Raw genomic sequence first — 23626 nt, 5'->3', positions numbered from 1 at the left:
CTTTGGGGTCTCCTTCACAAGGGCACTAATCTGATTCATGAGGGCTCTGCCCTCATGGCCTGATAACCTCTCCAAGTCCCCGCCTCCAAACACCATCACACTGAGGATTACATTTCAACATATGATTTTTGGGGGAACACATTTACAGCAGGTATCAGTGATTCTTTCACTTACTTGATGTGTGTATACACACACACATATTACTGAGATATATTTTTCAAATATTAAAATATACTGAACTTCTATGTATAGTTTGGTGAATTGTGGGAAAATAAGTAACACCAATTTAACCATAGCCCATTAATATATAAAATATTTTTGTAACTGCTGAAAGATTCCCATGCTCCTCTGTCCTCAGAAGGCCCTCCCTTGAGGGAGACACTGTTCTATTTTTATCTCTGTAGGTTAGTCTTGGTGACTTAAACTTCATATGGATAAGATATATATACATAAGATATATATCATTTTGTGTCTGGCTTCTTTTGCCAAATTTAACACACACACACACACACACACACACACACAGTCAAATATATATATGTATTTGAAAAACAGTGAGTGTGAGTGGGGGAAGGGCAGGAGGGGGGAAGGAGGATGAGGGAGAGACAGAGACGGACAGAGAGAGAGAAAGAGAGAGTGCGAATATCAAACAGGCTCAGTGCTCAGTGCAGAGTTTGACACAGGGCTTGAACTCACAAACCTGGGATCATGACCTTAGCTGAAATCCAGAACCGGTCGCTCAACCAACTAAACCACCCAGGCATCCCTAATATTTTTGAGATTCATCCATGTTATTACAAGGAGCAGTAATCCATACCTATTTTATTATTGAGAGGTATCATTTTGTATGAAACTGTTACAATTCATTTTTCCATTTTCCACCTGGTATACATTTTACTCATTTCCATTTGGGGGCTGTTACAAATTGATCCACTGTGAACATTCATATATATCTCTTTTTGTGGACATGGGCTTTCACTTATTTTGGGGAAATACCAAGGAGCAGAATTATTGGGCCAGTATACCTTAATTAAACCTTTTTTTTTTTTTTTTTGCATAATCATCTAGAGTTGGATTCTATAGCTTAGAACCAGGAATCCTTAACTGATCCACAGTACTTATTAGATTATTCCAACTTTGAGCAAGAGAAGTTACTCATCTTTAATTATTTTAAATAAAAATTTTAAAGGAGTGCAATGTTTTGAATGTTGAATATGATTATGATTCTCCAATGGTATTAAAGTTTAAAGATCAAAAGATTTCAATTTATCACTATCAATTACTTTAAGTGCAGAAAACATGTGAATAACTTTCACTTTACTGTGATAGCATAATGGTAGCCTCATATAAAGTAGCATTTTTGCAAGTCAGTAATTAAACTAGGGTAAGCATTAAAACTTAAGCTTAAGTAGAACAGCTGAAATTACTGTAATGATGTAGGGAGGACTCAGTGAGTCAAAGTCCCTTGTAACCAATGTGGTGCTCACTCCCCTTCTCAGGTTGTGGCTTCTTTGCATGTCTTTCTAATTTTTCTCTCTTTTCCAAATAGTCTTCTTTAGACCATCCACTGCTTGTGCACAGATCATCAAAGCTATCTTAAAATGTCTGTGTCCACATTCAAATTTACACGACCTTATATATCCAATCACTGAGGAAACAAAATAGACTTTCAATGTGAATTTCAAGTGCCTGAGAGAGAGAGAGAGAGAGAGAGAGAGAGAGAGAGAGAATCTGATTCTTTCCCTCTGAGTCCCATATACACTGCCAGTGCAATCACCTATGATGCTGGACTCAGGGTCAAGTGGTACCTAGGCTTGGCCCTTGTGAAAATTAGAAGCGGAGGTGCTCTATACAGAAGGACGGTGGCAGGAAGGAAATGCCTGGCTACGGATGTGCTCTAATATATATCTTTGCAAGTTTTGTTCAGTTCAGTTCAGTTCGAATCTGACTGGCAGTTACCCAATACTTTTCGCTCAGTTAATCAGTTCAATGTGGGAGTTCTGATCACAGGTTTCCTGAAGGAAGCAAGTATTGGATTACGTTTGCCCTTGTGTCCTCCAATGTGTTCACTCAGTGCTAAGAATGCAGTAGGCATTCACATACAGAATTTTATGTTCCTTAGTTTGAAATGTTCTCCCATGTCTTGCATTCAAGGCAGAAAAAAACATGAAGATATATATGGCATGGCCTCATAAACTCACGACTCAATTACACATCACTGGCTTAAATAATTAATCAATAAATTTGTTTTACTTGAAAATTTTTTTCTGGACTTCATTTAATACTTAAAGAGTTGTTGATTATTTTCTGGTGGATATAACCCTTATGGTTACTTGAAGTTTATCTTCTCATGAGAAACTCTGTGGGGAACATTTACTGCACTTCAATCCTGCATTCTTCTCTTTCTGAGAATACCAGTAATGATCCAAGTTACAGAATTAGCTCTGGAGAATGGCATGCATATTTTGGTCAACTGGAAAGCAAAAGATTCATTTAAAAAATAAGTGACTATTTAGAGCTTTTATGTTCAAAGGTGATTTACAACATTAGAAAGCATACTGAGATCCTGCCTTTCTGGCTTTTACAATCTAATTATAAGGATAATACAAAGAGATAGTTTTCAAAAGTTATGGAATGGTAAATAATAATGTACAAAAGGTGACAAAGAAAAATATTATTTGCTGCTGATGCAGTGGTACAGTGAGTGAATGGTGGGACAATTTTAAAGGAGAAAAATGTTATTATAAATGTCTTTATTGTTATTCTCCAAGGAACTGGTAAAAATTGTGCTGGAACATTTTTGGAACTTGACAGACAGGAGAGAGCATCAAAGAATGAAGAAAGGGTAGACCTGTTCAGAGAAGTGAGCAGAGTATTTTTCTAAGAACAATGAGGAGAATGGTCTGATTGGGATTAAGGGCAAAAGGAATGAGTTCTTAAAGGTAACTTGGATCCATAATGTCAAGATATGGAAACCTGAGTTGCCCCTAACACAGGATTCTAGATTTTATCATTTTTCACAGTAAGTTTAAAAGGGAATCAAAGATTGTTGAAGAGTACTTTCATCATGACCCCACTGTAGAGCTTTCTTTCTAAAACATTATTTATAGAAATATTAACTACAACTTGACTCACCTCAAAAATATTCTTGCTTTTAGATAGTTTTACTAGTAAAACATTACCCAATACATGGCTACTACAAACGAAGTAATTACTGAGGGTAGCCTGTGCAGCACTGGAATTCTCACTGTCCTCTGTGTTTATAAATCCAAAGTATTCAAGCCCTTTGTGCTGTCTCCTGCTGACATGCAGACTTACTCTATTCCCTGGGAAGTTTGTTGTTCTTTGTTCTCACCATTGCCAAAAGCATCTTTGCCTTCTTATCCTACTTTAGTATGTTCTACTAAACCCTGAAAAAAAAAATAGTTCTATCTAAAATGGACTCCAGACGACAAATCTATTCTTTCACTTTCATAGAAAGTGACAAATAAAATCCCGTTTTGAATATATTATTCTATAACTGATGATGCTTTACTACCCTGAATGCCATATTTTAATAGTCTGCAATTATTTCAGATGCAGCTGGTTGATGATATATAGAATACTATTCAAAGTTTCAGATCATTCTTTGGCAGATGAAGGGGATTTAAGCCTTGTTGTCTCGATGTGGTTGAAAAATAGAAGGATATGAGAAATTAACAGATAACTTTGGTAAGTGAAGTAATTTAAAGTGGATCACATCCAAAATTTTTAATGTAATAGGAATCTCATTTTAAACTTAGCTTCATCTGTACACTGCTAAAATTGAAGGTACTTACAAACATATCTGGCAATCTGATAGGAACAGCCTGGTAGAACCCATTTCATAAAGAGGGAAATATTCTCTTGGATATGCAGCCATTATTGGGGTCTAGACATTTGAAACTGTGTCTGAAAATTAATGAGATGGCCTGGTGGAAGTCTTTTGATATGGGCTACACAAAGTCTCCTTGAGAGAAATTTCAGTCTAGGAAATTTTTGAAGAAGTTGCCTAGGGGTGCGTGGGTGGCTCAGTGGCTTAAGCATCTGACTTTGGCTCAGGTCAGGATCTCACAGTTTGTGAGTTCAAGCCTTCCATCAGGCTCTGTGCTGAAAGCTCAGAGCCTGGACCCTGCTTTGGATTCTGTGTCTCCCTCTTTCTACGGCCCTCCTCCATTCATGCTCTGTCTCTCAAAACTAAATAAACATTTAAAAAATTTTTTAAAAAGAAGTTGCCTAGCAAAATAACATTAATTCAGAAATAAATTTTTAGTAATGATAAGGGGAAAACAGATTCTTTGTGGTTTCTGTCGCTTTAACTTGACTTTGGTCTTATTCCTGGACTCATGTAAGGGACTCAAAGAAACATTTCAAACTCAAAGACCTATCTGTAAGTGACTGAAATGTAACATCACTTAAAAATAGTTTATTCCAAAATGAGAGGAACCTTCTCTTATTGCAAGGTGCCGACTCAACCCAGCAAAAGACAGCTGCACTAGACACAGCAGGGTGGGGTCATGATACTGCCCATCAGAGCTCATCAGAGGTGGGCTGGCTCCAGGAGGACCTGGCTTTCACCAGGAATAGAGAAGGAGCACCAGCCATTAATCATGAACTATGGACAACAAAGCTGCCCAGGCAGCTTTGGACAAGGGAAATGGCATAAAAATCTGTGTTCTTCACCTGGGTCCAGAGACCTTGTTTCAGAAAGTGAGGATAACAAAGATAAGTGAGAATTGAGTTAGCTGTTAATGTGACCTTATCTGAACCTTGAGCTCTGGGGAGCTTGGAACTGTGTTTTGCATCTCATTCAAAAATATAATACGTTTTGAATGACAATTTTTCATTCTGGCTTCTCAAGACTGCTCTAGATCTCTCTCAAGGCATCACGGGCTATGAATAAAAATACTATAGGATAAGGAATCAATGAACCACTTGAACTTTGTACATTCACTGGTGATCCTTTGTTATTCTATTCTCACTAACAGATGCTTCTTTGCCAGGTCTACTTCCCTTGATTCCACTCCATGCACAGAATTTGTATTATTTGCATCAAGAGGCTTCCAGGAATGTACTCCTCTTCAGCAGAGCCCCAGAACTACTAACGCCATGTGTGCCATGATGTACCTCCAGCAGGGGACAGATGATATTACTTTTCTCCATAAATGAATCTTTAGATCTTGTTTAATGGTTCCAGCAGGGCAGTGCAACTACTAGTAGATTACTGATGAGAGAATTTCCCTTCTCTATTTGGAATAGATTTTCTCTTTCCAATAGGATATGTCTAAGTAAGGATGCACATGAAATAATGGATGAGAAATAGCCCAAACCATTGAACTTACCCTGGTAATCAATAGGGAGACAGACACCCCACTGCACCCTGCTGTTGATTATTCTGCCCTCATCCTCCATCACAGCCCTCATACTCATGGACCCCATGGACTTCAGGACATGTATTCCCAGAGACACTTAGCTTGCTTCCCCTATATACATGTTTACTCAGGTTCTTCTGTTCCTTTGTTCCAAAATGTCTCCCCTCACTCTCTATCTGTTAAAATCTGCTTTATTTTTAACAATTTTTTAATGTTTTATTTATTTCTGAGAGAGAGAGAGAGACAGCGTGAGAAGGGGAGGGTCAGAGAGAGAGAGGGAGATACAGAATCTGAAGCAGCCTCCAGACTCTGAGCTAGCTGTCAGCACAGAGCCTGATGCAGGGCTCAAACCCATGAACTGTGAGATCATGACCTGAGCTCAAGTCGGACGTTAAACCAACTGAGCCACCCAGGTGCCCCTCTCTGCTTTTTTGATGTCCAGTTAACATTTAGTCTTTCAACAGTGTGACTTAGAATCATGTCTTATACACAAAAAATATAAAACCCAAAAAATCATGATTCCTTTTAAGGGAAATATTTATCATGTTGTCAAATATAAGCTCAATGTTCCTACAGAAGCTTTATGTAAAATTTGTCATTGCCTCTTATATCATACATTTCAATCATGGACATTTTGTCTTCTCACTTAATTCTACAGGTGTAATAACAACTAATATTTATTGAGTGCTTATTATATACCAGGTACTGTGTTAAATTCTTAGGACACATTATAACATTTACAACTGTGTAAGCTCACAATTTCACTTGTAAGTAAGAATCAGACACCTTGAAGGATAGAATTAATGAACAAATTTTCAACTCTGGGATTCAAAATTAACTCTTTAACTTCAAATCCATGTTCTTTATCCTGAAATTATTGTCAAATACCACATTATTTAGTAAAAATGTTACATACAAAATTATAAGTTTCTCATAATAATTTCTTGAATGCAACTTCTCGCTGTAAGAGAAATACTTATTAAATAAAAACTGTCTCATCAATAAAGTTTTGACAACACAAAACAGGAAGTAAAAAAATGAAAATAATAACAGAAAGGCTTCCTGCCAGACTCTAATAAGTCCATGGCAAAAAGAAATACCTAAAAATCTGGAAAAACAACCCAGCAACGAAAGTACTAAAAATCTCTTTAATCCTCTATCTGCTTTTATTGTTTTTATAGTCCTATGTTCTGTATTCTTCAGAGTGACTGTTTTTGGCAAATCACAAGTGGAAGAGATATTTGATAAGAACAACTTCATTCAAAGGATTTCCAAAAGTCACAAGAAAGTATTTTTAAATTCCATTGAAACTCAGTGTGCACAGCATGTGACAAATTAGATGTGGGGGGACACCAAGAATAAAGTCCTTATTTAATTCAATATACACTTACCAAGCGCATACTACATAACATTTCAGTTTCTGAGCCCGCTGTAATGACTCTTAGTGGAAGAAGAGCTGGGTTGTGTGTAATCCATTTCCTGGCGACAATGATAAAGATAAAGGTCAGGAACTAGCTTGACTTGAAAGGAGAATGAGAGCTGTATGAACTTCTCCTGCTCTATTTTATGGAACTTTTTGGCCTAAATACCTAAAATGTAAAATATTCTTCTCATGGAGAAAATGCAAATATGGCAAATATGTCAGTCAACCAATCCACAGCAGGGAATTATGGAGCCCAGAGTGGGAGATATTCTTACCTCTTGGTATAAGAGGATATATCCTTTCGAGTTTTTCTACCTTTTTCCAAAGCATTGATTTTCCAGGTTTAACTTCAAACCTGACTTTAAAAACTGTCTTCCCAAAGTTTTTATTCCTCTTATTTTGATGTATGGACAACACGGGGGACTTTTAAATAATCATGTCTTATAAATGGCCTTTTATTATAACCATCTTAATTTTGCTCCTTTCTGAAAAATATCTCTATAGAATTGTTATATTGGCTAAATATATCTTAACAATTTTAGCAAGGGCACATGATAATAAAGAAGATAAATGTCTTATAAATATTAATAAGAAACATAAATATTTAACCTCCAAATTAATTACTGGTATTTTATGAGAAGAGGTTTGAAGAAATGAAATAAAGTAAATATTATCTTAGTAATACATTTTCATATCATGAAATCCATATATTTTCCTCTATAAATTTTAAGAACACAGTCATGGGCTTTTACCAAACATGATTATTTCTATATGAACGTCTTAAGCAATCTGCTCTGTATGCATAAGTGGTAGATAAGCAAAATACTAATTACTGTTTCTAGCTAGAAATGTTCAATACCTTTTGACTTACAAAATTGCATATTTTAAAACTGGAGTAAAATCCCTTGTTTTTGTTCCTTCTTAGTCATGTCTTTAGTTTAATATCTGTAGAAGGCATATTCCAAAATAAAGTGTAATTTGGCAAATTCTATTTATTGCTCTCACATTTTATCAGAGGATACATATGATAATATGTATGATTATAGCTTTTGGGTTTTAATACTGAAATGCAAACTTCTTTATTTAACTTACGAGTATTATTTGTGGTACAGTTTTTAAGAGTTTGCTAAAGCATTTTGAGAATACAATTAATTAAAGTTCAAAATAAGGAAATAACTATTATCAGCAGTTGGGATTTGTCCTGAGCCATAGAATTTATTCATTTTGTGATTAGCCACCAGAAAACACAATTTAGTTTTTTTCTGAGGAAAGGCTAATTTAGCAGCAACCACACCTACGTTTCCATAAGAAGCAAAATGGTTGATACAATCCTACATCCTGCTGTTCAGCAAATGAAAGTGTCTATTTTATATGATTACAGGGAATGAGGCTCTGCTGGTTCACCATGAGTCCAGGAATGCTTAAGTACTTTTCTGAAAAGGCTTGGCAAGGATGAATATCTGGGGAAAGCTTAAAAGAAACATTCAAGTAGGAGAAGATGCAAAACCAAATCTTTTCTGATGATTCAAAAACCTCTGTACCAGTTGAGGATTTAAAGTGAGAAATATTTATTCTTTGGGATTTATAAGTACTGGCTTGGACAATAGCTATAGCAATAAGGAAGTCATAAGGCTTCTAATACTTACACAAGCCTGGTTTAATGCTATCTTCTGGGAGAAAATTAGCACACATAAGTTAAAGCTTTTATATTCTTTTAAAAGATGTATATTGCAAAGCCTTTATGGCCTACTTATAAGCCCCATGTAGTGGCTGGCATCCAGCTATAGTAGAGAGAGAAATTTTCTTTCAGGCAATGTTTTACTGTCTTCTCAAAGTATTGCCAAACATAAAACCCAAAGACCTATACCAAAGAATGGGATACTTCTCTTCATTCTTGGTTAACAAAATGAAATAAAGCTAAAGGTGGCAAAAATAATTATCAAGGAATAATCAGTAAATTTAAATTCATTTAAATTTATTATGCCATTTAAAAATATTTTTAAATGTTTTATTTATTTCTGAGAGACAACATGAGCAGGGGAGAGTCAGAGAGAGAGGGAGACACAGAATCTGCAAAAGGTTCCAGGTTCTGAGCTCTGAGCTAGCTGTCAGCACAGAGCCTGACACAGGGCTTGAACCCACTAACCGTGAGATCATGACCTGAGCCAAAGTCAGATGCTTAACCGACTAAGCCCCCCAGGCACCCCCATTATGCCATTTAAATCTCTCAGTTAATATTAAGCAACATATGAAACAATAATTTGTAATGGTTACTAAAATTTGCATTTGTGTATTCTTTCATTAAAATCAACGTAAGAGGCTATGATTTTAAATAGTTTCAAAACCCTTCACCTTTTAAGTATGAGTCTGTAACTCCTAGAATTTTACTACTATCTTAGGACCCATTCAGGTAATTTGAGGGAGGCTGTTAGAAATGAAAAAGGGTAGGCAGAACTATTATTTACAGGGGATAGCTAAAGTAGGATTGTGATAACTCTCCCATCCTTGGTTTCCCAATTTTGTCAGGTGAGCTCTACCACTATTTAAAACTATCTCAGGGTGGGGCGCCTGGGTGGCTTAGTCGGTTGAGCGTCCGACTTTCGGTTAGGTCATGATCTCGTGGTTCGTGGGTTCGAGCCCCGCGTCGGGCTCTGTGCTGACTGCCAGCTCGGAGCCTGGAGCCTATTTCAGAGTCTGTGTCTCCCTCTCTCTCTGACCCTCCCCTGCTCACGCTGTCTGTCTCTCTCTCTCTCCTAGAAATAAATAAAAATATTTTAAAAAAAATAAAAAATAAACCTATCACAGGGTGATGTAATTTTATACTATTTTCTTTTTCTACCAAAAGTACTTTTCTGTTAAAAATACAGAACTAAGGGAGTATAATGCTGTATGAAAAATTTTATAAGACACAAATAGAGATGCTACATTTCAGCCCTTGCGTCACTTACTTCATGTAAGCATTTTACCATCTCCTGTTGTTACAAGGAGGAGGAAGATACGATCAAGAAGAGTAGGGAAAAGCAAACTCCTTTCTAACCTTGGAGGATAAAGGGGAGGAGAGAAATAGGAAGTGAGATGAAAGGAAGAAAGACGTCAGGCAAGCATGTGTCTCCATATCTCTTCCTGACACACCAGCCCATGTAAAGGGCTGCAAGAAACAAGTCAAACTACACATGGTGGAGAGTCCCAAATACCACTACTATTAGGGAAACAAAATAACCAAACGCTCAACAAGAGAAACCAAGAGACACCATCCAAAGAACACTTCCTGAACAGACAGGCCCTGAACAGTCAAAAGAGCCCTCTCTAATACAGGAGAACTCACAGGGGCCGTGTGTACAACAAGCTTTTAAAATTAACCAGAGCTAGAAAGCTAACCAAAATGACGAAAAGGAATAACTCCCCTCCAAAGAAACTCCAGGAAGAAATGACAGCTAGAGAACTGCTCAAAACAGATATAAGCAACATAAATGAACAAGAATTTAGAACAATAATCATAAAAGTAATCACCAGGCTTGAAAAAAGCATGGAGGACATCAGAGGAACTATGGCTACAAACAATATGGAGCTTAAAAATAGTTATGGTGAATTACAAATGGGGTAAATGAGATACACAATAAACTAGAGGCCTCCAATGCATGGATTGAAGAGGCAGAAAGGAAAATAAGTGATTTAGAAGACACTATTATAGAAAAAGAAGAAACTGAGAAAAAGAGAGATAAACTGATCCAGGAACATGAAAGAAGATTTCAGGAGCTCAGCAATATAATCAGATGGAACAATATCCGTATCATAGGAATTCCAGAAGAGGAAGAGAGAGGGAAACGTGCTGAAGGAGTCCTGGAACAAACTATAGCAGAGAACTTCCCCAACCTGGAGAGGGAAGTAGACGCTGAAATTCAAGAGGCACAGAGAACTCCCCTCAGACGTAACTTGAATCGATCCTCTGCACAACATATCATAGTGAAAATGGCAAAATATAAGGACAGAGAGAATTTTGAAAGCAGCTAGGGAGAAAAGGGCCCTAACATACAAAGGGAAACCTATCAGCGTGGTGACGGACCTAACTACTGAAACTTGGCAGGCCAGAAAGGAATAGCAGGAGATCTTCAATGTGATGAACAGAAAAAATATGCAGCCAAGAATCCTCTATCTAGCAAGCTTGTCATTCAGAATAGAAGGAGAGATAAAAGTCTTTTCAAATGAACAAAAATTGAAAGAATTTGTCACCACTAAACCAGCCTTATAAGAATTCCTGAGCGGGACTCTCTGAGGGAAGTGTTGCAAGGAATGCAAGATACCAGAGGCACCACCACAAGCATAAATCCCACAAAGGACACGATGAATCTAAACCCACATATTTCAATAATAACACTGAATGTAAATGGGCTGAATGCTCTAATCAAAAGACATAGGGTAGCAGAATGGATAAAAAAAAAAAACAAAATTCATCTATTTGCTGTCTACAAGAAACACATTTTAGACTGGAAGATACCTTCAAAATAAAAGTAAAGGGATGGAGAAATATATGTCACGCTACGGGAAGTCAAAAGAAAGCTGGAGTAGCTATACTTATATCAGAAAAACTGGACTTTAAATTAAAGACAATGACAAGGGATGAAGAAGGGCATTATATAATAATTACAGGGTCTATCCATCAGGAAGAACTAACAATTATAAATGTCTACCCACCTAATATGGGAGCATCTAAATATTTAAAACAATTAATCACAAACAGAAACAAGCTTATAGATAAGAATGCGCTAATTGCAGGGGACTTTAATACTCCACTTACAGCAATGGATAGGTCAACCAGACAGAAAAGCACTAAAGAAATTGTGAGCTTCAAAAACACTTTGGACCAGATGGATCTGACAGATATGTTCAGAACTCTACATCCTGAGGCCAGGGAATTCACTTTCTTCTAAAGTGCACATGGCACATTCTCCAAAATAGATTACATACTGGGAAAAAAAGCAGCCCTCAATAAATATAAAAGAATTGAGATCATACCATGCACACTTTCACATCATAATGCTTGGAAACTTGAAATCAATCACAGGAAGAAGTCTGGAAAACTTCCAAAAACATAGAGGTTAAAGAACACCCTACTAAAGAATGAATGGACCAATTAGGCAATTAGAGAAGAAATTAAAAAATATATGGAAACAAATGAAAATGAAAATACAACAATCCAAACTCTATGGGATGTGGCAAAGGCAGTCCTAAGAGGAAAGTACATTGCTCTCCAGGCCTATTTCAAGAAATTAGAAAAAGTGCAAGTGCAAAATCTAACAGCTTGCCTAAAGGAACTAGAGGCAGAACAATAAGAGCCCCCCCAAACCCAGTAGAAGATGAGAAATAGTAAAAATCAGAGCAGAAATAAACAACATAAAGACAAAAGAAGCAATTGAACAGATCAATGTAACCAAGAGTTGGTTTTTTGAAAAATTAAACAAAATTGACAAACCTCTAGCCAGTCTTTTCAAAAAGAAAAGAGAGAGCACCCAAATAGACAAAATCATGAATGAAAATGGACTTATTACAACCAACCCCTCAGAAATACAAGCAATTATCAGGGAATACTATGAAAAATTATATGCCAACAAATTGGACAACTTAGAAGAAATGGACCAATTCCTAAACACACACTCACTACCCAAATTCACACGGGAAGAGATAGGAAATCTGAACAGACGCATAACTAGTGAAGAAATCGAATCAGTGATCAAAAATCTCCCAACAAATAAGAGCCCTGGACCTGATGGCTTCCCTGGGGAATTCTACCAGACATTTAAAACAGAATTAATACCCATTCTTCTCATGCTATTCCAAAAAATAGAAATAGAAGGAAAACTCCCGGACTCATTTTATGAAGCCAGCATCACTCTGATTCCCAAGCCAGACAGAGATCCAGCAAAAAAAGAGAACTACAGGCCAATATCCTTGATGAATACGGATGCAAAAATCCTCAGCAAGATCCTTGCAAATAGAATCCAGCAGCACATAAAAATAATCATCCACCAAGATCAAGTGGGATTCATTCATGGGTTACAGGGCTGGTTCAACATTCACAAATCAATCAATGTGATCCATCACATCAATAAAAGAAAAGATAAAAACCATACGATCCTGTCAATAGATCCAGAAAAAGCATTTGACAAAATACAACATCCCTTCTTAATAAAGACCCTCTAGAAAGTCGTGATAGAAGGAACTTCCTTAAACATCATAAAAGCCATCTATGAGAAGCCCTCAGCTAACATCATCCTCAATGGGGAAATGCTGAAAGCTTTCCCCCTGAGATCAGGAACACGACAGGGATGTCCACTCTCACCACTGTTGTTTAACATAGTGCTGGAAGTCCTAGCATCAGCCATCAGACACCAAAAGGAAATCAAAGGCATCATAATTGGCAAAGAATAAGTCAAACTTTCACTTTTCGCAGACGACATGATACTCTGCATAGAAAACCCGACAGACTCCACCAGAAGCCTACTAGAACTGATCCATGAATTCAGCCAAGTTACAGGGTAAAAAATCAACGTGCAGAAATTGGTTGCATTCTTATACACCAAAAATGAAGCAACAGAAAGAGAAATCAAGAAACTGGTCCCATTCACAATTGCACAATAAAACCATAAAGTACCTAGGAATAAACCTAACCAAGGATATATGATATCTGTATGATGAAAACTTTAGAAAACTTATGAAGGAAATTGAAGAAGACACAAAGAAATGGAAAAACATTCCATACTCATGGATAGGAAGAAAATATATAGTTAAAATGTCATTATTACCCAAAGCACTCTACACATTTAATGCAATCCCAATCAAAATTGCACCAGCATACTTCTCAAAACTAGAACAAATTATTCTAAACTTTGTTTGGAACCACAAAAGACCCCGAATAGCCAAAGTAATACTGAAGAAGAAAACCAAAACGGGAGGGATCACCATCCCAGACTTTAGCCTCTACTACAAAGCTGTCATCATCAAGACAGTATGGTATTGGCACAAAAACAGTCACATAGACCAATGGAATTGGTCCCAGAATTGGACCCAACAATATACAGCCAACTAATCTTTGACAAAGCAAGAAAGAGTATCCAAGGGAAAAAAGACAGCCTATTTAACAGATGGTGCTGGGAGAACTGGACAGCAACATGCAGAAGAATGAAACTAGATCACTTTCTCCTCACACCATACACAAAAATAAGCTCAAAATGGATAAAGGACCTGAATGTGAGACAGGAAACCATCAAAACCCTAGAGGAGAAAGTAGGAAGCAACCTACCTGACCTCCACTGCAGCAATTTATTACTTGACACATCCCCAAAAGCAAAAGAATCAAGAGCAAAAATAAACTATTGGGACCTCATCAAGATTAAAAGCTTCTGCATGGCAAATGAGACAATCCATAAAACTAATAGACAACCGACGGAATGGAGTAGATAGTTGCAAATGACATATCAGATAAAGGGTTAATATCCAAAATCTATAAGGAACTCACCAAACTCCACACCCGAAAAACAAAGAACCCAGTGAAGAAATGGGCAGAAGATATGAACAGACACTTTTCCAAAGAGGACATCCAGATGGCCAACAGACACATGAAATGATGCTCAGCATCCCTCCTCATCAGGGATATACAAATCAAAACCACACTGAGATACCATCTCACGCCAGCCAGAGTGGCTTAAATGAGCAAATCAGAGGACTCTAGATGCTATTGAGGATGTGGAGAAACGGGCACCCTCCTACACTGTTGTTGGGAATGTAAACTGGTACAGCCCCTCTGGAAAACAGTGTGGAGTTTCCTCAGGAAACTAACAATAGAACTCCCCTATGACCCAGCAATAGCACTGCTAGGAATTTACCCAAGGGATACATAAATGCTGATGCATAGGAGCACATGTACCCCAATGTTCATAGCAGCACTCTCAACAGTAGCCAAAACATGGAAAGAGCCTAAATGTCTATCAACGGACGAATGGATTTAGAAGATGTGGTTTATCTGTACGATGGAATACTACATGGCAATGAGAAAGAATGAAATCTGGACATTTGTAGCAACATGGATGGACCTTGAAGGTGTTATGCTGAGCGAAATAAGTTAGGTAGAGGACAAATTTCATATGTTTGCATATATAGGAGGATTAGGAGAAACTTAACAGAGGACCATGGGGGAGAAGAAGGGGGGAAATAGTGGGGGACAGTGAGAGAGGCAAACCATGAGAGACTCTTGAATGCTGAGAACAAACTGAGGACTGATGTATATGGGGGGGAGGGGGGAGATGGGCATGGAGGAGGGCGCTTTTGGGGATAATATAACTGGGTGTTATATGGAAACCAACTTGACAATAAACTATTTGTAAAAAAAAAACAAAGACACAAATATAAAATACTCATTTTCTGAGGGATAATTCTAGTCAGAGGGGAAGGAATGCCCTAAAATAATATACATAATTTTACCTCCATTTCTTGTCCTTTGCTACCTCAGTTCCCTAAATCTGTCTGGGGCCATAGGTTAGAATGTTCGTTCTGTCCCACAACAACCACTCTGCTAGCATAACAACTCTGCTTTTTTTTCTAAACTGTTTTTATTATTTAGTATTTCACACAAGAAAAAGAAAATGAAATGTAAATTTAAAGAATAATGCATGATAAAATTAACTATGGACCTGCTCCCAATATTTAGCAATTATGTATTTAATATATCCTTAAAGCTTCTTTTTGCTCCTCAGTAATTCCTTCTTCTCCCAGAAAAGGGTTAATGCAATTTAAATTTACTGTTACTCATTCCCACCTTTTCCATTACATATTTGCTACATATATAGGTCCAAGAAATATATACAGCTTAATGTGTAGGCTTATAGACTTTATATAAATAATAGCATACCATATTTATTCTATAATTGCATGTTTTTGTGATTTAGTCATGCTGACTATGGAAGGGCTAATGCCTTAATTTTCACCACTGTAAATTATTCTTTTTGGTGATTATAATACATGGTATTACTCCTCTTCCTGGCGATATTAATTTGCATTATTTCTAGTTTTTTGCTATTAAACATAAAGCTCCATTGAACATTCTTGATGATATCCCTCTTTATACATGACAACAGTTTCTAGAATTTTGTAGAGGCCATGGTATCTTTATTTTTAACTCTACAAGAAAATGCCAGATTGAATTTTCAAAATTCATGCACCAAGTTACATTGTTACCTGCAGTATATAAGTGACTGCATTGGTCCAGATCTTTGTGGGCCATGATTGTTTTGGAAAACTACACAAAGATCCCTGTTGAAATTTTAATTTAAGATCATTAGATATTGTGATTGATTTCTGAATGGCTATCTTTAAGATAGCCGTCTTCTTGTCTATGGATATGATTTGTCTTATTTATTTTGGTCTAATTTAATTTCTATAAGCATTGTATGGTGGCAAATATCTATCAAGATTTTAAGGTTGTTGGCATAGTGAAATGCAATTGGTTTTTGTATAGTGATTTTAAATGCAGCCATATGAACTAATGACTTATAATAATTTTTTTATAAATCTTGTTTTTGTCCTATATAAACAATTATTTATTCTGTGACTAACACAGATGGAAGAAGATGTTCACAAATCATATATCTGAGAAGGATTTAATACTCCCAGTAATAAAGGATTTATTCAACTTTATATCAATAAACAACCCAATTAAAAATGAGAAGATAGCTTAAATAGAAGACATCTAGTCAATAGGCACATGTAAAGAAGCTCAACATCACTCATTACCAGGGAAATGAAAATTAAAACCACAATGAAACATCATCTCACACTGGTCATAATGGCTATTATCAAAAAGACAAAAAATAACAAGTGTTGGTGAGGATGCAGAGAAAAGGGAACCCCCATACACTGTAGGTACATTTGTAAATTGCTGCAGCTCCACTATGGAAAACAGTATGGAGGCTTCTCCAAACATTGAAAAGAGAAATACCATATGATCCAGCAATTTGACTTCTGGGTATTTAACCAAGAAAACAAGAACGCTAATTGGGAAAGACATATGCACCCCTATGCCCATTACAGCATATTCACAGTAGCCAAGACATGGAAGCAACCTAAGTGTTCAATGATCAATGAATGGATAAAGAACATCTAGTGTACACCACACACACACACACACACACACACACACACACACACACAGAGGAATATTACTCAGCCATGACAAAATACAAATTTTGCAATTTGCAACAACATGGAAGGATCTAGAGGGGATGTATTATGGTAAGTTAAATAAGTCAGACAAAGAAAGACAAATACGAACTGATTTCACGTATATGCGAAATCTAAAAAGCAAGACAAATCAAAACAGAAACAGACTCATAGATAGAGGAAATAGACTGTTGCTTACCAGATGGCGGAGGGGTGGGGGAATGGAGAAAACAGGTGAGGGGAATTAAGAGGTACATATTTCTAGTTATAAAATAAGTAATAAGGATGTACTGTAGAGCATAAGGAGTAGAGCCAGTAGCACTGTAGTAACTTTGTATGGTATCTGGTATAACTAGACTCATTGGGGTGATCTTTTTGTACTGTACAAAAATACTGGACCACCATCATGATTCACACCTGGTTGTATACATTAATGGTTACTTTCATTTCCCATATACATACACATGCCATACTGTCTAATTTATGTAATAACTTAATCTACACTTTAATCACTTCCTAAGTATTGTCCACACAACCCTTCCAGCTCCAAGGGAGAAAACAATCATAATTTTATCCTGAAAGAAAATCTGCAGATTCATGTACTTGGAACAGTGTCTGGCATTTGTTGAATAAAGGAATCATGACAGTGGGAACTCATACTATACAGAAACTTTTTATTAAGTGGTTTTACCAAACACTGAAAGTTTGTAGAGGAAATTTCACATTGTCAATCAATGTAGTAAAATTTGGCATCATTATTTTTATTGTGATATTGGTAGGAATCCCCACTTCTTTATAACTTTTATGCCTTTTTTCTTCCTTGCCTTTTTGCACTAAATAGGATCTTGAATAAATGCATATTAGAAATGGTAAAGTAGGAATCTTCTTAGAAGATTTTGATGTTTTAGTGTTACCTATAATGTTACTTATAGCTAATTTTTTTTTTAAAGATACCCTTTCTTAGGTTGAAGAAGTACCCCTCCCCTGGACTCCTAGTTTTCTAAGATTTTTTTAAAAATCCTAAGTGGTTATTGAATTTTTCAAATACTTTTCTTCACCTAAAGCGGTGATCGTATAATTTTATTCTTTATTTTATTAAAATGGTAAATCTCATTGATTAATTTCTGAATACTAATCTTTTCTGGGATAAGCCACATATGACTATACGTGTCATCTCTTTTATATTTGTTGAATTAATTTTGCTAACATTCTATGAATAGTTTTCATTTCTGTGTTTATGAGGGGTATTAGAATATAGTTTATTTTTCTTACAATGTTGTTTCCCAGGTTTGGTATCCAAATGATACTGCTCTAATGTGTTACTAAGTGTTTCCCCTTTCTCTATCTTCTAAGAGAGTTTGATAGAATCAGTATTATTTCTTACTTAAATGTCTGGTGTTATTAAGATATAATCTTTCTGTATGGGGTAATTCTTAATTAAAATTCCAGTTCTTTAATATATTTCCAGGCTTTTTACTTCTTTCTTCAGTAATTCATCTCTTTTAAGTATTTTACCATTTTATCTAATTTGTAGAATGATAGAGCCCTATTAAATATTTTAACCTTGGAATATCATGGACTTGATTATTTTTTTTTTAATTATTTATGAGAAAAAGAGAGTGAGAGTGAGGGGGGTGACAGGAATAGAGAGAGAACTCCAAGTAGGCTTCACACTGTCAGCACAGAGCTGGACACAGGGCTTGAACCTACCAACTGTGAGATTATGATGTGAGCCGAAATCAAGAGTAGGACACTTAAGCAAATGATCCACACAGAAGCCTTTAGAGTATCACTGACTTTAAATTCTAAGTCTTATTATGGTGACACTAAGTGTGATATCCCAAGGACAGAATGAAGTCCCCTTAATGTGTGACTTTATGCAATATGGTCATTCTCTTTCTCTCCCTCTTTTTTTTTTTTATTCTTGTTTTTGATAACCTGTACTCTCTTCCTTACTCATCCCTCACATCCCCGTGCATCTTTCAAGACTATTCTCAAATTGTATTTTCTTGTTAAAGATTCATTGGTCCTACTTACGCCCAACATTCCATGTAACGGTGTCACCACCATTTAATGCCTCACTTCTTTATTAAATTATTTATTAAAAATTATTAAATATTCTATACCAAGAATTATGCCCAGTTTTGAGTGTGTAGTAAGCTATTAAACAGATTTGGTCTACTTCTTCATAAAATTTTAGCATCCACCAAATAAGTTAGATAATAAGCAAGCTAACAACTTTGCTGCAGAGAAGAAATCTGTAATGAGAATTTGAAGTATATTATCAGATCTTAAAACACCCAGGTAAATACACATTTTAGTGAAAGGAAAGTATGCACAAAGAATGGAGTATTTGAGAAGAATGGAGAAGAAAACTGTCAGTGGGGGAGGAGGAGGGATTTAAAAATGAAGTTGTAAAGTAAGCAGGGAATTGTCTAAGTTCTTAATACTATTGGTTGATGGGATTTGTTTTATCTACTTGAAGACCTGGGAGATGGTGTATTAGACAGGCTATAAAAATTTTCATATGCTACAGAAAACCTGGAGCAAGAATGTGACATTAATAATGACAATGTAAAAACAGAAAAAAGTACAGTTGTTAGGTGGACAGCCATTGTAGCATTCTAATTTATGAAGAGTTCATTATTTTGCTAAATGTATCCCCACACCATGATAGGAGAAAATTATTCCACGAAAATGTTTATTTTACTGAATTATCTCTTGGTGATTTAATTTATATCCTTCAGAAGTACCAGACATATATATTCATTTCACTGTCTTTAAAGCCATTGTTTCAAATCTTCTTCAGAGAATTGGCAATGAAAGATTGAATGAGAAACTCATAAAGAAATTTTTAGAAATATCAGAATTCATATACTTTAGATAGATATGTTAAATAAGGCAGAGAGATCATATACAAATAAATCAATTTATAAAGGCCACTGTGGTATATAACAAAACTGTATAGTCTTGGGTGATCTGATATAGTTATTCTTTCTACATTTATCTTTTTATTTTATAAGCACAGCTCTTTACCACAGTAAAATCTTCTAAGATGACTAAATCAGTCTTCTATTGCTAAATGAATATGTTTTAGGAATAAGGGTCTTAATTCTAAAGAAACTAAGTGAAGTGAGTACTTACTTAACACATCCTATACTTTACCCTACAATCGTAACTTTTGATCTCATCCATGAAATTTGGCAGTCAATGTCAAATTTAATATGCTATCATATTCTATCTTTATTGTTACTATTGTGTAAATATGTTAGCTCAATTAGGATGAATCCTTTATTTTCTAGTCAGTAAATGCATTTTGCTCATTTCTATCCATATCATAATATCTGATACATTGTTTTCCTCAGAGAGGGCCTATGGTAATCTTTTTAAGTTTAAATAACCTAAACATCTAAGATACTGTTTTTCAAATATATATGTATATATATATTTATCATCTAGGTAAGCAGACAACTGTGCTTCTGAGCCTTCACTGAGCCAGGACTGTATAACTAGCTCTAGCTGGTAGGTAGTAAGCATTTCTTGGTTCTAAGCGTTTAATTCCAGAACACATTTCTCTACTGTCTCTTTTCAGGCCGAATAACAGAGGTGACATATTCTTGATGGTGTAGCTAAAAGATAAAACACATTCTGTTGGTCTGACACCCTAAGTGTCTGTATGGAGCAGAGCCCTGTATAAACCTTCATTGGATATAGAATGGAACAAAAGATTTGTTTTCTTCTTAGGCCACAAGATGTTTTGGAATGTGTGTCACTGCAATAAAGCACATTTTATCATAACAAACTTATGGTATTTTATCCATTTAATCTTAAGGGATAAAAAAACAGTATTTCGAGTGCCGGGGTTGCTGAGTCAGTTAAGCGTCCGACTTCAGCTCAGGTCATGATCTCACATTTCATGGGTTCGAGCCCCACGTTGGGCTCTGTGCTGACAGCCAGCTCAGAGCCTGGAGCCTGTTTCAGATTTTGTGTCTCCCTCTCTCTCTGAGCCTCCCTTGCTCACGCTGTCTCTCTCTCTCTCAGAAATAAATTTTTAAATTAAAAAAACAGTGTTTGTATAAATCTTAATGTTATCTCCTCATTGCTTTTTCTTAGTGAGTTGTTCAAATGGGGAAAAAATCAATAGTCTTAATGCATCATATATAAATAATGAACCATTTGCTCTTCAAAGTACCCATTGTTCTATGTAGGATACTAAAAAGTGATTTGACTACAGCAGATACTGAAAAAAAAAATCCAGGGGAGAAGGTTTGTACATAACAGATGCTCAATACATTCTTCTTGATTAAGAAAAACCTCACATCACTGGGGTTTTGCAAATGTCCTGAAGTCCATAAGTTATTGAATTTGTAGCAATCCTGAACCAGATATGTACTGCCCTCATGTGCATTTGTCCAGAATTAGATAGAATCCTCAGTTTTTTTGCTAGAGATGTTAAAATCAAACTTCCTCAAAACCATAAAATAAACATACCTCAACATGTTCTTCTTCAGCAGCTCATTTTCCTTTAAATTGAACCTATAATGGATTTCTGGCTAGTACATACTACAGGTTTTTCTCTACAGCAAATCAGGATGATATACCAACGTATGCATGTGTGAGAGGACAGTTGCATGAATCTGTTCGTTTCATTATCATCATACCACATGCTTACCTTATTTGTTATAACATTTCTGTCTCTATCTTATTCCTTCCTAACCTCATAAGGCTATGTCTTAAAACATTTGAGGAAAAATGAATAAAAATTGCATAAACATATGAAAAATTGCTTTTATGATATTTATGATAAATAAAAACATATTTATATGTTTTTATGATATTTTATGATATTTAAGCCTCCAGATTCAATATTCAAACAAGGTTAGATTACTGAGTCCCTTACTATTTTTCGAACTAGCTCCAACAATTGTCTGTGTTTTTTTTTTTTCTTTCTAAAAGCTATCACTAATAACCATTTCTTGAAGGTAGGTGCTCTGTGAATTCAAGATTAGACAGTGTAAGCTGCTTATCAACTCAACTATTTCCTTCTCTGGAAAACAAAGAGAGGACTTTCTACATGTGATAGAAGAAAACAAAGTGGAATTTTCAGAGTTTCAGGTTGTAAGACATATGTCATTGTTTACATAGCTTTTTCATTCTACATTCTCAATGCCCTTTTATAAATATTTCTTGATTTCATACCCCACCCCAGACCCCTCATCCCCACTTTCATTTTTTATTCTTGAAAGTAGAATTTATCACTCTGACTCTTAGGTCAGCAGGCTCCTTGTTCAACAAGGCTTCAATAGCTCAATAGTCCTGAAGGTACAATTAGAAAGGAACAAGAAACTCACAAACAGATTAATTATATGTCCCGGGAAAAAGCCAGATGGACGACTCACATCATGTTCTACTTTCATTCCTCACAGGACAAACTACCTGGGGACACAGATTTCTAATTTTTACTGCATGCAGAAATTCTTTAATATGGAAAAGGGTGTATTGACAGACACTTGAGAATGCTTGTTCTTTTAATATCTGTTGGTTGAGAGTGCTTAGTAACAGAAATCTTCCAATAACATTTCGATAATAGTTCATGGTGGGTGTGCCATGGTAAAAAAATATAGATATTAGATATAGATATCTATATATCTAAGTGACTCATGATAAAAGGTTTAATTAATTCCTACTCACATAAAATAGTGGCAGCTATGGTTTTGTTACAAAATTACCCCATGTGTTTTCTAACATGAGCATCTCAGCTACTAAGCAGACCCTATCAGAGACAAGCAGTTCTTGTGGCAGAAAAAAAAGATCAACAGGATGGGTAAAGCATGCAATGACTCTTAAGAGGAAGAGATTTTCAACATTTCTGTTCACTGTGTATTGGCCAAAGTGAATCAAATAGCCAAAAGAGTTAATACGATATGAAAATATTCTCTTCCCCTCCAAAAGGCAGTCTAAAACACAGTGTATGGTAGATCACCTGTGTAGATATTGAGAATTACTGAACTACCTATATCCACAATTCTTCGAATGAGACTTTCTAGGTTCTCCCTTGAAGATATGGAGATGATTTCACCACTCTTTAAAGGGGGCCTGGCCTTGTGAAAGACTTCGGACAATAGTGATCTAAGTGCTAGTACTCCATTTATGAACATAGATCTTAAGAGCCTTTCACATTTTAACTCTCTCTTCTAGATCCCTGTCATATCTTGAGAAGAGATGATTCACCCAACTGAGGTAATCCTAGACAGGTCAGCCACAGCCTGCTTCTCAGTTTACTACAAATGCATTAATGATCCTAGCCAAGATCAATTAAGTATGGACATAGTAGAAGACTAATAAACTAATGGACTCACGAGTAATAAAAAAGGTTGCTGTCTGATGATATGCTTTGAGTCATTTTCTTACATTACTATAATCATGACAATAGATAACAAACACATGGCAATTAGGGTAAAAATTTTTACATAATAAGGGTAGTGGTGAATAACTCAGAAAAGTAGTGTAATATTATACATCTTTTAAGTGAATTCCATTTATCTAAAATATAGATATAAGAATATTCGTTATATCTGATTTCTTCTTTGCCAATTCTGATGCC

This window comes from Hyaena hyaena, unplaced genomic scaffold (genome assembly GCF_003009895.1).
Source record: "Hyaena hyaena isolate Hyena2069 unplaced genomic scaffold, ASM300989v1 scaffold_17, whole genome shotgun sequence".
In the NCBI taxonomy this organism is placed as follows: domain Eukaryota; kingdom Metazoa; phylum Chordata; class Mammalia; order Carnivora; family Hyaenidae; genus Hyaena; species Hyaena hyaena.
The sequence above is the reverse complement of the archived record's forward strand: the minus strand, read 5'-3'. Positions refer to the sequence as shown.